Raw genomic sequence first — 12,682 nt, 5'->3', positions numbered from 1 at the left:
TCCTACTATTCCTGAGTACGGCGATACCACATGTGTGAGACTTCCACAGCCTGGCCACATACAGAGGCTGGGTACGGCTGAGCATGGCTGGGTATTGCAGAGTATCGCCGAGTATGACTGGGTATGGCAGAGTATGGCTGGGTATCACCGAGTATTGCAGAGTATGGCTGGGTATGGCAGAGTATGGCTGGGTATGGCAGAGTATTGCAGATTTTTGTGGGGTATTGCAGAGCATGGCTGGGTATGGCAGAGTATGGCTGGGTATCACTGAGTATTGCAGAGTATGGCTGGGTATTGCGGGATATTTCAGGGTATTTCAGGGTATTGCAGGGTATGGCAGAGTATTGCGGGGTATTGCAGGGTATGGCAGAGTATTGCGGGGTATTGCAGGGTATGGCAGAGTATTGCGGGGTATTCCAGGGTATGGCAGAGTATTGCGGGGTATTCCAGGGTATGGCAGAGTATTGCGGGGTATTGCAGGGTATGGCAGAGTATTGCGGGGTATGGCAGAGTATCGCAGGGTATGGCAAAGTATTGCGGGGTATGGCAGAGTATTGCGGGGTATGGCAGAGTATTGCGGGGTATGGCAGAGTATTGCGGGGTATTTCAGGGTATTGCAGGGTATGGCAGAGTATTGCGGGGTATGGCAGAGTATTGCGGGGTATTGCAGGGTATGGCAGAGTATTGCAGGGTATGGCAGAGTATTGCGGGGTATGGCAGAGTATTGCGGGGTATGGCAGAGTATTGCGGGGTATTGCAGAGTATGGCAGAGTATTGCGGGGTATGGCAGAGTATTGCGGGGTATGGCAGAGTATTGCAGAGTATTGCAGGGTATGGCAGAGTATTGCGGGGTATGGCAGAGTATTGCGGGGTATGGCAGAGTATTGCGGGGTATTGCAGGGTATTGCAGAGTATTGCAGGGTATGGCAGAGTATTGCGGGGTATGGCAGAGTATTGCGGGGTACTGCAGGGTATGGCAGAGTATTGCTGGGTATTGCAGGGTATGGCAGAGTATTGCGGGGTATTGCAGGGTATGGCAGAGTATTTTGGGGTATTGCAGGGTATGGCAGAGTATTGCAGAGGGAATTGCAGAGTATTGCACAGCATTGCAGGGCATGCAGAGTAGTAGGGATGGCTGAGCATGGATGGATGGATGGCTGGATGTCTCTGTGCAGCGCTGTGGGCACTACAGATGCAGCCCACAACGCTGCAGCCATCCATCCATCCGCCTCTTCGGTCACTGTGTACCGATCGGTACACAGGAGGGGAGGAGAGGGGGAGGAGAGGAACCGGCGTCATCAGATGACGCCGGTTTGTTTACTTGTGATCGCTCCGTCATTTGACGGAGCGATCACATGGTAAACGGCCGCGATCAGCGGCCATTTACCGGGATCTGTGATGCGCCGGGTCCTGCGGACCCGGCGATCACGGATGCTCTCGAGTGCGCGCCCTAGGGGGCGCGCGAGAGCAGAATTCTGGGAGGACGTCCCTGGACGTCCTCCCAGAGTTAAACAACCGCCCTGTAGCCGTCATTTGGCTATGGGCCGGTTGTTAAGTGGTTAAAAAAAAAAATAATTTCGAAAAAAAAATTATTTTTGAAAAAAAAAAAATTATTTTTGAAAAAAAAAAAAATATTTTTGAAAAAAAAATTACTTAAAAAAAATAATAATTTCGAAAAAAAAAATTATTTTTGAGAAAAAAAATTACTTTTAAAAAAAAATCATTTTTGAAAAAAAAAATCATTTTTGAAAAAAAAAATCATTTTTGAAGAAAAAAAAATCATTTTTGAATAAAAAAAAATCATTTTTGAAAAAAAAAAATCATTTTTGAAAAAAAAAAATTACTTTTGAAAAAAATGTTCAGCTCTTTCAGCTAATGATGGAACTTTTTTACTACTATTTATACTTTTTAAAATATTAAGCTTTTTAACACTTTTCACAGTTACTCAAGCCACTCCACCCCACCCAGTTACTCCGCCCACTCCAGTTGTAGAGGCAAGAACACTTTCACAATTTCCCCAGAAATTGTAGCTTTTCTAGTTCTTATTATTCTTATAGCCAAATTTACCACCCTAACTCCTCCCACAGTTTTTACACTACATAGACAAGTAATATACCGAAACGTGCGGATTGTTCCCGAATGGTGTGCTATTATTTTGTGGAACGTTTCGCCAAATGGTTCACGAAATATCGTCATTTTTGCGGCGAAATTGGTCCCATAGGAATGAATGGGGAAACTAGAGTGGGAGGTGACAAAAGCTGAAAAATCAGAACATGATTTCTAAACTGCCGCCACTCCCTCATTTTCAAGCCCACCTACACAAATCTTATGGAGTGGAGTCCATGCAGTCAACCCATGCTAGATTCATTGATCTTCTTCTGGATTCTGGGTTGGGCTGAGACCCATGTGGTTTGCACTACTGAGCCATTACCTGTCGGTCTGGACATCCAGTCATGTTCATATCTTTGCTCATTTATATCTGACCTTTTCCGAGAAGAAACATTGAGGGAATTCTTGTGAACTTCTTCTTCGGGGTTCCCGTTGCTGTGGGCTGCCTGCCCGATGTAGTGAGAGAGGACTCGGAGGCTCCATCATCCCTGGACATTTCCACAACTAAGCTTGTTCTGACCCCCCTGAGTAAGGGCGGTCGCAGGCTTTCTGGTAAGCCTTCATCTTTACCATTTGGTGGTGGGCTGCACGGGAGGTGGATCGAATATTCCCGAATCCTGCAATATATCTTCCTCCGGATCTCTTTTGGATTTTACACATTGTTATTTGGGACACTTTTTTGAACTTTTTATTTTATTTTTCACTTTTATTATTCTTTTCACACATACCTATTTCTGGCATGGTCCCATATTTAAAAGGAATATCACTATGTATTGTATAGATATAAGCTTTAGATGATTATTTTTGGTGTATTTACATTGTTTATTCGGCATTACACCCTAGCATTATCAGAGATTGTGCACCAATTTCTAATCACCAGTTACACTCTTATGTCCAGCGCTACACTGATTGCTGTATATTTGATCTTTGCCTTATATCGAGGTTATAGTGTTTAGCAGCAGGATTTTACTCAATCTTTGTCACTTACGATTCATTTATTTTTCACATCTTCACATTTATGCACGTAGCGCGGTTCCTTATTTATTTACAAATCTTATATCAAAACGTTCAGCTATCCCTGCTGCCACTAAACATGTCCACGGCTAAGCCATAGTCCTGATAGTTTTCACAATATGACCATTTGTTTGCAACTCACGCCGTCCATTGACATTCATTGAAACTACACTCTAGCCCCTTCAAATTTGAAGGGCAATTTCTAAACTGCGACCGTGCACCCATTTTTAATATTTCAGAGACATACTATACATCAAAATCTAGGTCTGCGTCTTGTGATTCCCACAATATAAAGATCTTCGCTGTAGGATTTATAGTTTTTAAAACACGGCCATTTGAATTACTGCATAGTTGCTACATCTACCATGGTCCTGTGTACTGTGTATGGAGCAGTATTTGTGAAGCATAAACAGGGGATGAGTGTTGCTAGGAAACAGTGGTTGTAAACACAAGATGCTGAGACACCCCAAATGCATGTGACTTCATCTGCTAGACTTGATAATGCTTGTAGACTCCTCCCACTGTTTTTACACTACAGAGACAAGTAATATACCGAAACGTGCGGATTGTTCCCGATTGGTGTGCTATTACTTTGTGGAATGTTTCACCGAATGGTTCACGAAATATCGTAATTTTTGCGGCGAAATTGGTCCCATAGGAATGAATGGCGAAATGTTCAATGTCATTTAATTGGTGTGCTATTACTTTGTGGAACTTTTTTCGCCGAATGGTTCACGAAATATCGTCGTTTTTGCGGCAATATTGGTCCCATAGGAATGAATGGTGAAATGTTCAATGTCATTTAATTGGTGCGCTATTACCTTGTGGAACTTTGTGAAAAGCTGAAATATACCAGTATGAATCCGGAATCAATGTCATTTAATTGGTGTGCTATTACTTTCTGGAACGTTTCGCCGAATGGTTCACGAAATATCGTCATTTTTGCGACAAAATTGGTCCCATAGGAATGAATGGCGAAATGTTCAAAACTAGAGTGGGAGGTGACAAAAGCTGACAACCCCATGATCAGCCAAAACATTATGACCGCCCCATAAAAAAAAAATATTTTTGAAAAAAAAAAATCATTTTTGAGAAAAAATTCATTTTTGAAAAAAAATAATTCATTTTTGAAAAAAAAATTCATTTTTGAAAAAAAAAAAATACATTTTTTAAAAGAAAAAATTATTTTTGAAAAAAAAAATCATTTTTGAAAAAAAAATCATTTTTGAAAAAAAAAAATCATTTTTGAAAAAAAAAATTCATTTTTGAAAAAAAAAAAATTCATTTTTGAAAAAAAAAACTTTTGAAAAAAATGTTCAGCTCTTTCAGCTAATGATGGGACTTCAACTTTTTTACTACTATTTATACTTTTTAAAATATTAAGCTTTTTAACACTTTTCACAGTTACTCAAGCCACTCCATCCAGTTATTCCGCCCACTCCAGTTGTAGAGGCAAGAACACTTTTCACAATTTCCCCAGAAATTGTAGCTTTTCTAGTTAAGTGTTCTTGCATAGCAAGACCACTTACTGTTATCTCACATATATATTATTATTATTAAGTGTTCTTGCATAGCAAGACCACTTACTGTTATCTCACATATATATTATTATTATTAAGTGTTCTTGCATAGCAAGACCACTTACTGTTATCTAACATATATATTATTATTCTTATTCTTATAAAGTGTTCTTGCATAGCAAGACCACTTACTGTTATCTCACATATATATTATTAAGTGTTCTTGCATAGCAAGACCACTTACTGTTATCTCACATATATATTATTCTTATTATTATAGCCAAATTTACCACCCTAACTCCTCCCACAGTTTTTACACTACATAGACAAGTAATATACCGAAACGTGCGGATTGTTCCCGAATGGTGTGCTATTACTTTGTGGAACGTTTCGCCGAATGGTTCACGAAATATCGTCGTTTTTGCGGCGAAATTGGTCCCATAGGAATGAATGGGGAAACTAGAGTGGGAGATGACAAAAGCTGGAAAATCAGAACATGATTTCTAAACTGCCGCCACTCCCTCATTTTCAAGCCCACCTACACAAATCTTATATCAAAACGTTCAGCTATCCCTGCTGCCACTAAACATGTCCACGGCTAAGCCATAGTCCTGATAGTTTTCACAATATGACCATTTGTTTGCAACTCACGCCGTCCATTGACATTCATTGAAACTACACTCTAGCCCCCTCCAAATTTGAAGGGCAATATCTAAACTGCGACCGTGCCTTCAATTTTAATATTTCAGAGACATACTATGTATCAAAATCTAGGTCTGGGTCTTGTGATTCTCACAATATAAAGATCTTCGCTGTAGGATGTATAGTTTTTAAAATACGGCCATTTGTTTAGAGGTCATTTCAGGAAATTTTAGCCATTAATCAGAGTGTACTGTTAGTGTTTGTTTTGTTGCCATGGTTACCAAAGCTTCTGTTATTCACAGGGGGGGAGGTGGCTGGAGCATCTCAGCTGATTACAGAGCCCGGGGGAGGGGACAGACACACCATGTACTGATTTATAATAGAGGAATATGATGGGGCAGTTTTGATGGGGTAATTCTGATGGGGCAGTTTTGATGAAGTAGTATTTGGGAAGCATAAACAGGGCATGAGCGTTGCTAGGAAACAGTGGTTGTAAACACAAGATGCTGAGACACTCCAAATGCATGTGACTTCATCTGCTAGACTTGATAATGCTTGTAGACTCCTCCCACAGTTTTTACACTACAGAGACAAGTAATATACCGAAACGAGCGGATTGTTCCCGATTGGTGTGTTATTACTTTGTGGAATGTTTTGCCGAATGGTCCACGAAATGACGTTTTTGCGGCGAAATTGGTCCCATAGGAATGAATGGCGAAATGTTCAAAACTAGAGTGGGAAGTGACAAAAGCTGACAACCCCATGATCAGCCAAAACATTATGACCACCCCATGATCAGCCAAAACATTATGACCGCCCCATGTAAAAAAAAAAATATTTTTGAAAAAAAAAAAAAATTTTTGAAAAAAGTAAAAAAATAATTTTTGAAAAAAAAAAAATCATTTTTGAAAAAAAAAAAAAAATATTTTTGAAAAAAAAAAAAATTATTTTTGAAAAAAAAAATTATTTTTGAAAAAAAAAAATATTTTTGAAAAAAAAATTTCTTTTAAAAAAAAAATTATTTTTGAAAAAAAAATATATTTGAAAAAAAAAATTATTTTTGAAATAAAAAAATTCATTTTTGAAAAAAAAAAATTACCTTTGAAAAAAAAAATTACTTTTGAAAAAAAAAATCATTTTTGAAGAAAAAAAAACATTTTTGATTAAAAAAAAATTCATTTTTGAAAAAAAAAATTACTTTTGAAAAAAATGTTCAGCTCTTTCAGCGAATGATGGAACTTTTTTACTACTATTTATACTTTTTAAAATATTAAGCTTTTTAACACTTTTCACAGTTACTCAAGCCACTACACCCCACCCAGTTACTCCGCCCACTCCAGTTGTAGAGGCAAGAACACTTTCACAATTTCCCCAGAAATTGTACCTTTTCTAGTTCTTATTATTATAGCCAAATTTACCACCCTAACTCCTCCCACAGTTTTTACACTACATAGACAAGTAATATACCGAAACGTGCGGATTGTTCCCGAATGGTGTGCTATTACTTTGTGGAACGTTTCGCCGAATGGTTCACGAAATATCGTCATTTTTGCGGCGAAATTGGTCCCATAGGAATGAATGGGGAAACTAGAGTGGGAGATGACAAAAGCTGGAAAATCAGAACATGATTTCTAAACTGCCGCCACTCCCTCATTTTCAAGCCCACCTAAACAAATCTTATATCAAAACGTTCAGCTATCCCTGCTGCCACTAAACATGTCCACGGCTAAGCCATAGTCCTGATAGTTTTCACAATATGACCATTTGTTTGAAACTCACGCTGTCCATTGACATTCATTGAAACTACACTCTAGCCCCCTCCAAATTTGAAGGGCAATTTCTAAACTGCGACTGTGCCTTCATTTTTAATATTTCAGAGACATACTATACATCAAAATCTAGGTCTGGGTCTTGTGATTCTCACAATATAAAGATCTTCGCTGTAGGATGTATAGTTTTTAAAATACGGCCATTTGTTTAGAGGTCATTTCAGGAAATTTTAGCCATTAATCAGAGTGTACTGTTAGTGTTTGTTTTGTTGCCATGGTTACCAAAGCTTCTGTTATACACAGGGGGGGAGGTGGCTGGAGCATCTCAGCTGATTACAGAGCCCGGGGGAGGGGACAGACACACCATGTACTGATTTATAATAGAGGAATATGATGGGGCAGTTTTGATGGGGTAATTCTGATGGGGCAGTTTTGATGAAGCAGTATTTGGGAAGCATAAACAGGGCATGAGCGTTGCTAGGAAACAGAGGTTGTAAACACAAGATGCTGAGACACTCCAAATGCATGTGACTTCATCTGCTAGACTTGATAATGCTTGTAGACTCCTCCCACAGTTTTCACACTACAGAGACAAATAATATACCGAAACGAGCGGATTGTTCCCGATTGGTGTGTTATTACTTTGTGGAATGTTTTGCCGAATGGTCCACGAAATGACGTTTTTGCGGCGAAATTGGTCCCATAGGAATGAATGGCGAAATGTTCAAAACTAGAGTGGGAAGTGACAAAAGCTGACAACCCCATGATCAGCCAAAACATTATGACCACCCCATGATCAGCCAAAACATTATGACCGCCCCATGTAAAAAAAAAAATATTTTTGAAAAAAAAAAGTAATTTTTGAAAAAAGTAAAAAAATAATTTTTGAAAAAAAAAAAATCATTTTTGAAAAAAAAAAATATATATTTTTGAAAAAAAAAATATATATTTTTGAAAAAAAAAATATTTTTGAAAAAAAAAAAATTATTTTTGAAAAAAAAAAATATTTTTGAAAAAAAAATTACTTTTAAAAAAAAAATTATTTTTGAAAAAAAAATATATTTGAAAAAAAAAATATTTTTGAAAAAAAAAAATTATTTTTGAAAAAAAAATTACTTTAAAAAAAATAATAATTTCGAAAAAAAAATTATTTTTGAAATAAAAAAATTCATTTTTGAAAAAAAAAATTACCTTTGAAAAAAAAAATTACTTTTGAAAAAAAAAATCATTTTTGAAGAAAAAAAAATCATTTTTGATTAAAAAAAATTCATTTTTGAAAAAAAAAAAATTACTTTTGAAAAAAATGTTCAGCTCTTTCAGCGAATGATGGAACTTTTTTACTACTATTTATACTTTTTAAAATATTAAGCTTTTTAACACTTTTCACAGTTACTCAAGCCACTCCACCCCACCCAGTTACTCCGCCCACTCCAGTTGTAGAGGCAAGAACACTTTCACAATTTCCCCAGAAATTGTACCTTTTCTAGTTAAGTGTTCTTGCATAGCAAGACCACTTACTGTTATCTCACATATATATTATTCTTATTATTATAGCCAAATTTACCACCCTAACTCCTCCCACAGTTTTTACACTACATAGACAAGTAATATACCGAAACGTGCGGATTGTTCCCGAATGGTGTGCTATTACTTTGTGGAAAGTTTCGCCGAATGGTTCACAAAATATCGTCATTTTTGCGGCAAAATTGGTCCCATAGGAATGAATGGGGAAACTAGAGTGGGAGATGACAAAAGCTGAAAAATCAGAACATGATTTCTAAACTGCCACCACTCCCTCATTTTCAAGCCCACCTACACAAATCTTATATCAAAACGTTCAGCTATCCCTGCTGCCACTAAACATGTCCACGGCTAAGCCATAGTCCTGATAGTTTTCACAATATGACCATTTGTTTGGAACTCACACCGTCCATTGACATTCATTGAAACTACACTCTAGCCCCCTCCAAATTTGAAGGGCAATTTCTAAACTGCGACCGTGCCTTCATTTTTAATATTTCACAGACATACTATGTATCAAAATCTAGGTCTGGGTCTTGTGATTCTCACAATATAAAGATCTTCGCTGTAGGATGTATAATTTTTAAAATACGGCCATTTGTTTAGAGGTCATTTCAGGAAATTTTAGCCATTAATCAGAGTGTACTGTTAGTGTTTGTTTTGTTGCCATGGTTACCAAAGCTTCTGTTATACACAGGGGGGGAAGGTGGCTGGAGCATCTCAGCTGATTACAGAGCCCGGGGGAGGGGACAGACACACCATGTACTGATTTATAATAGAGGAATATGATGGGGCAGTTTTGATGGGGTAATTCTGATGGGGCAGTTTTGATGAAGTAGTATTTGGGAAGCATAAACAGGGCATGAGCGTTGCTAGGAAACAGTGGTTGTAAACACAAGATGCTGAGACACCCCAAATGCATGTGACTTCATCTGCTAGACTTGATAATGCTTGTAGACTCCTCCCACAGTTTTTACACTACAGAGACAAGTAATATACCGAAACGTGCGGATTGTTCCCGATTGGTGTGCTATCACTTTGTGGAACGTTTCGCCGAATGGTCCACGAAATATCGTCGTTTTTGCGGCGAAATTGGTCCCATAGGAATGAATGGCAAAATGTTCAAAAGGAAATGTTGCTAGGAAACAGTGGTTGTAAACACAAGATGCTGAGACACCCCAAATGCATGTGACTTCATCTGCTAGACTTGATAATGCTTGTAGACTCCTCCCACATTTTCCACACTACAGAGACAAGTAATATACCGAAACGTGCGGATTTTTCCCGATTGGTGTGCTATTACTTTGTGGAACGTTTCGCCGAATGGTCCACGAAATATCGTCGTTTTTGCGGCAAAATTGGTCCCATAGGAATGAATGGCGAAATGTTCAAAACTAGAGTGGGAGGTGACAAAAGCTGACAACCCCATGATCAGCCAAAACATTATGACCACCCCATGATCAGCCAAAACATTATGACCGCCCCATGTAAAAAAAAAAATATTTTTGAAAAAAATAAAAATTAATTTTTGAAAAAAAAAATATTTTTGAAAAAAAAAATATTTTTGAAAAAAATATATATTTTTGAAAAAAATATATATTTTTGAAAAAAAAATTACTTTTGAAAAAAAAAATTAAAAAAAAAATCATTTTTGAAAAAAACAAAATTCATTTTTGAAAAAAAAAATTTCATTTTTGAAAAAAAAAATCATTTAAAAAAATCATTTTTGAAAAAACAAAAAAACAAAATCATTTTTGAAAAAACAAAAAAACAAAATCATTTTTGAAAAAAAAAAATCACAAAGCTCTGAGGGGAATTATAGCTCCTCTCACACAGCTCTAAGGACAATTATAGCATTATAGCTCCTCCCACACAGCTTGGAGGGAAGTTATAGCTCCTCCAATACAGCTTTGAGGGGAATTATAGCTCCTCCCACACAGCTCAAAGGGGAATTATAGCATTATAGCTTAGCATTATAGCTCCTCCCACACAACTCTGAGGGGAATTATAGTTTCTCCCACACCGCTGTGAGGGGAATTATAGCTCCTCCTACACAGCTCTGAGGGGAATTACAGCTTAGCATTATAGCTCCTCCCACACAGCTGAGGAGAATTAGAGCTCCTCCCACACAACTCTGAGAGGAATTATAGTTTCTTCCACACCGCTGTGAGGGGAATTATAGCTCCTTTTAAACAGCTCTGAGGGGAATTATAGCTTCTCCCACACAACTCTGATGGGAAATGTAGCTTCTCCCACACAGCTCTGAGGGGAAATATAGCTTCTCCCACACAGCTCTAAGGGGAATTATAGCTCCTCCCACACAACACTAAGGGGAATTGTATCTCCTCCCACACAGCTCTGAGGGGAATTATAGCATTATTGCTCCTCCCACACAGCTCAGAGGGGAGTTATAGCTCCTCCCACACAGCTCTGAGGCGAATTATAGCTCTTCGAACAAAGCTCTGAGGAGAATTATAGCTCCTTCCACAAATATCATCATGCCATCTAAAGGAAAGAGATCTAAAGCTGCAAAGATACGCTGGACTAAACTGGATCCGGAGCCCCACAGCAGCATAGTGGATATGGAGGTTTGTGACAGTGAATGTGCCCAGGAGGTACATAGTGAACCTGTGGTGTCATTTTCATGTTCAACTCAGTGTCAAGTTCAAGAGCACAGTGACAGTGTGATGGGCACTTCTGAAAACCATGGCATGCAAGAACCATGTGTACCAAGTGAGATTTCTGTGCAGGCATCATTTCATCAGGGTCATCATGGCTATGGAAGGTTAAGGAACAAACAGTGTACATGCATGGCTCTGACATTTTTGGCATACCACAGTGAGCTTGATGATGTGAGAAAGGGTGATCTTGATCAAATACTGAAGAAGGGCAACAGCTTGTATGGCTCAACAATAAAACAGCTAAAACAAAGAAATGTCTATCAGCATCAACACTTGACAATGGAAGAAGTGCCCCTCAGAGTCAACACTGACAAATATGAGTATAACGTTGTTAAATCTCCAGTGTTATCGGGATGTATGAGAGACACGGTAGACGGTGACAACCAAGGTTGGTTTGTTGACCTCTCCACAAGACTTCAGTGCCTCAATGCAGATGTTACACATGCACTTTTTATAGTAGTGCCATATTGCATTGCATTGTTCAGAGACAAGTCTGGGAGATATGGACTGTTTGATTCTCATAGTCGAAATAAGGATGGACTTCCTGCCACTGGAAAAGGAAAAGCTGTTATGATCACTTTTACACATTTGAGTGATATGGGGGCAAGGATTTATAAGTTGTATGAATTGCTCCTTACAGACACCAGAGGCCCTATTGATGGACTGCAGTATGACTTCATGCCAGTCTCATTTCATCGTGCAAGACGTCTGTCAGATGGTTTGCTGTCCCCACTGGTGCAATCTGACAAACCACATAATGCAAAGCATGTGGAGAACAAAGTGACACAGATGACCAAAGATGTAACACACACTGGATTCCCAGCCAGCAAGCATTCTCCACGGTCAGTTGATGCGAAATCCTCACAGGGCATATGGAAGGACAGTAAGGCATTGTCCAAATTAAATGCACAGAGACGACAAAAACTGAAGACAAGACACAGAAATGAAAGAAGGCGTGATTTCAAGGCTACAAAGATGTCTGTCACCAATAAGAAAAGGACATACATCACCAGCCGATACAGAGCAGATGCTGATTTTAAGTTGAAGCAGAAGCAATATATCATTCGCAAATATGCAACAGATGCCAATTTCAACTTGAAGCAGAAGCAATACATCACCAGAAAATATGCGACAAATGCAGATTTCAACTTGAAACAGAAGCAGTACACCACCAGAAAATATGCGACAAATGCAGATTACAACTTGAAGAAGAAGCAATACATCACCAGAAAATATGCCACAAATGTCGATTTCAAGTTGAAGCAGAAGCAATACATCACCAGAAAATATCATAATGATCCTGCTTTCAGAAAACGTCACTTGCAACATTGCATGAGTTACATGAAAATGAAGCGTCAAACTCAAGCAGATTTTCGCATAACCCATAAGATGCAATGTGCCTTCAAAATAAGAATGAAATACAGAC

This window comes from Aquarana catesbeiana, linkage group LG12, assembly GCF_042186555.1.
Source record: "Aquarana catesbeiana isolate 2022-GZ linkage group LG12, ASM4218655v1, whole genome shotgun sequence".
Lineage (NCBI taxonomy): Eukaryota > Metazoa > Chordata > Amphibia > Anura > Ranidae > Aquarana > Aquarana catesbeiana.
Note: the sequence above shows the minus strand (reverse complement) of the source record.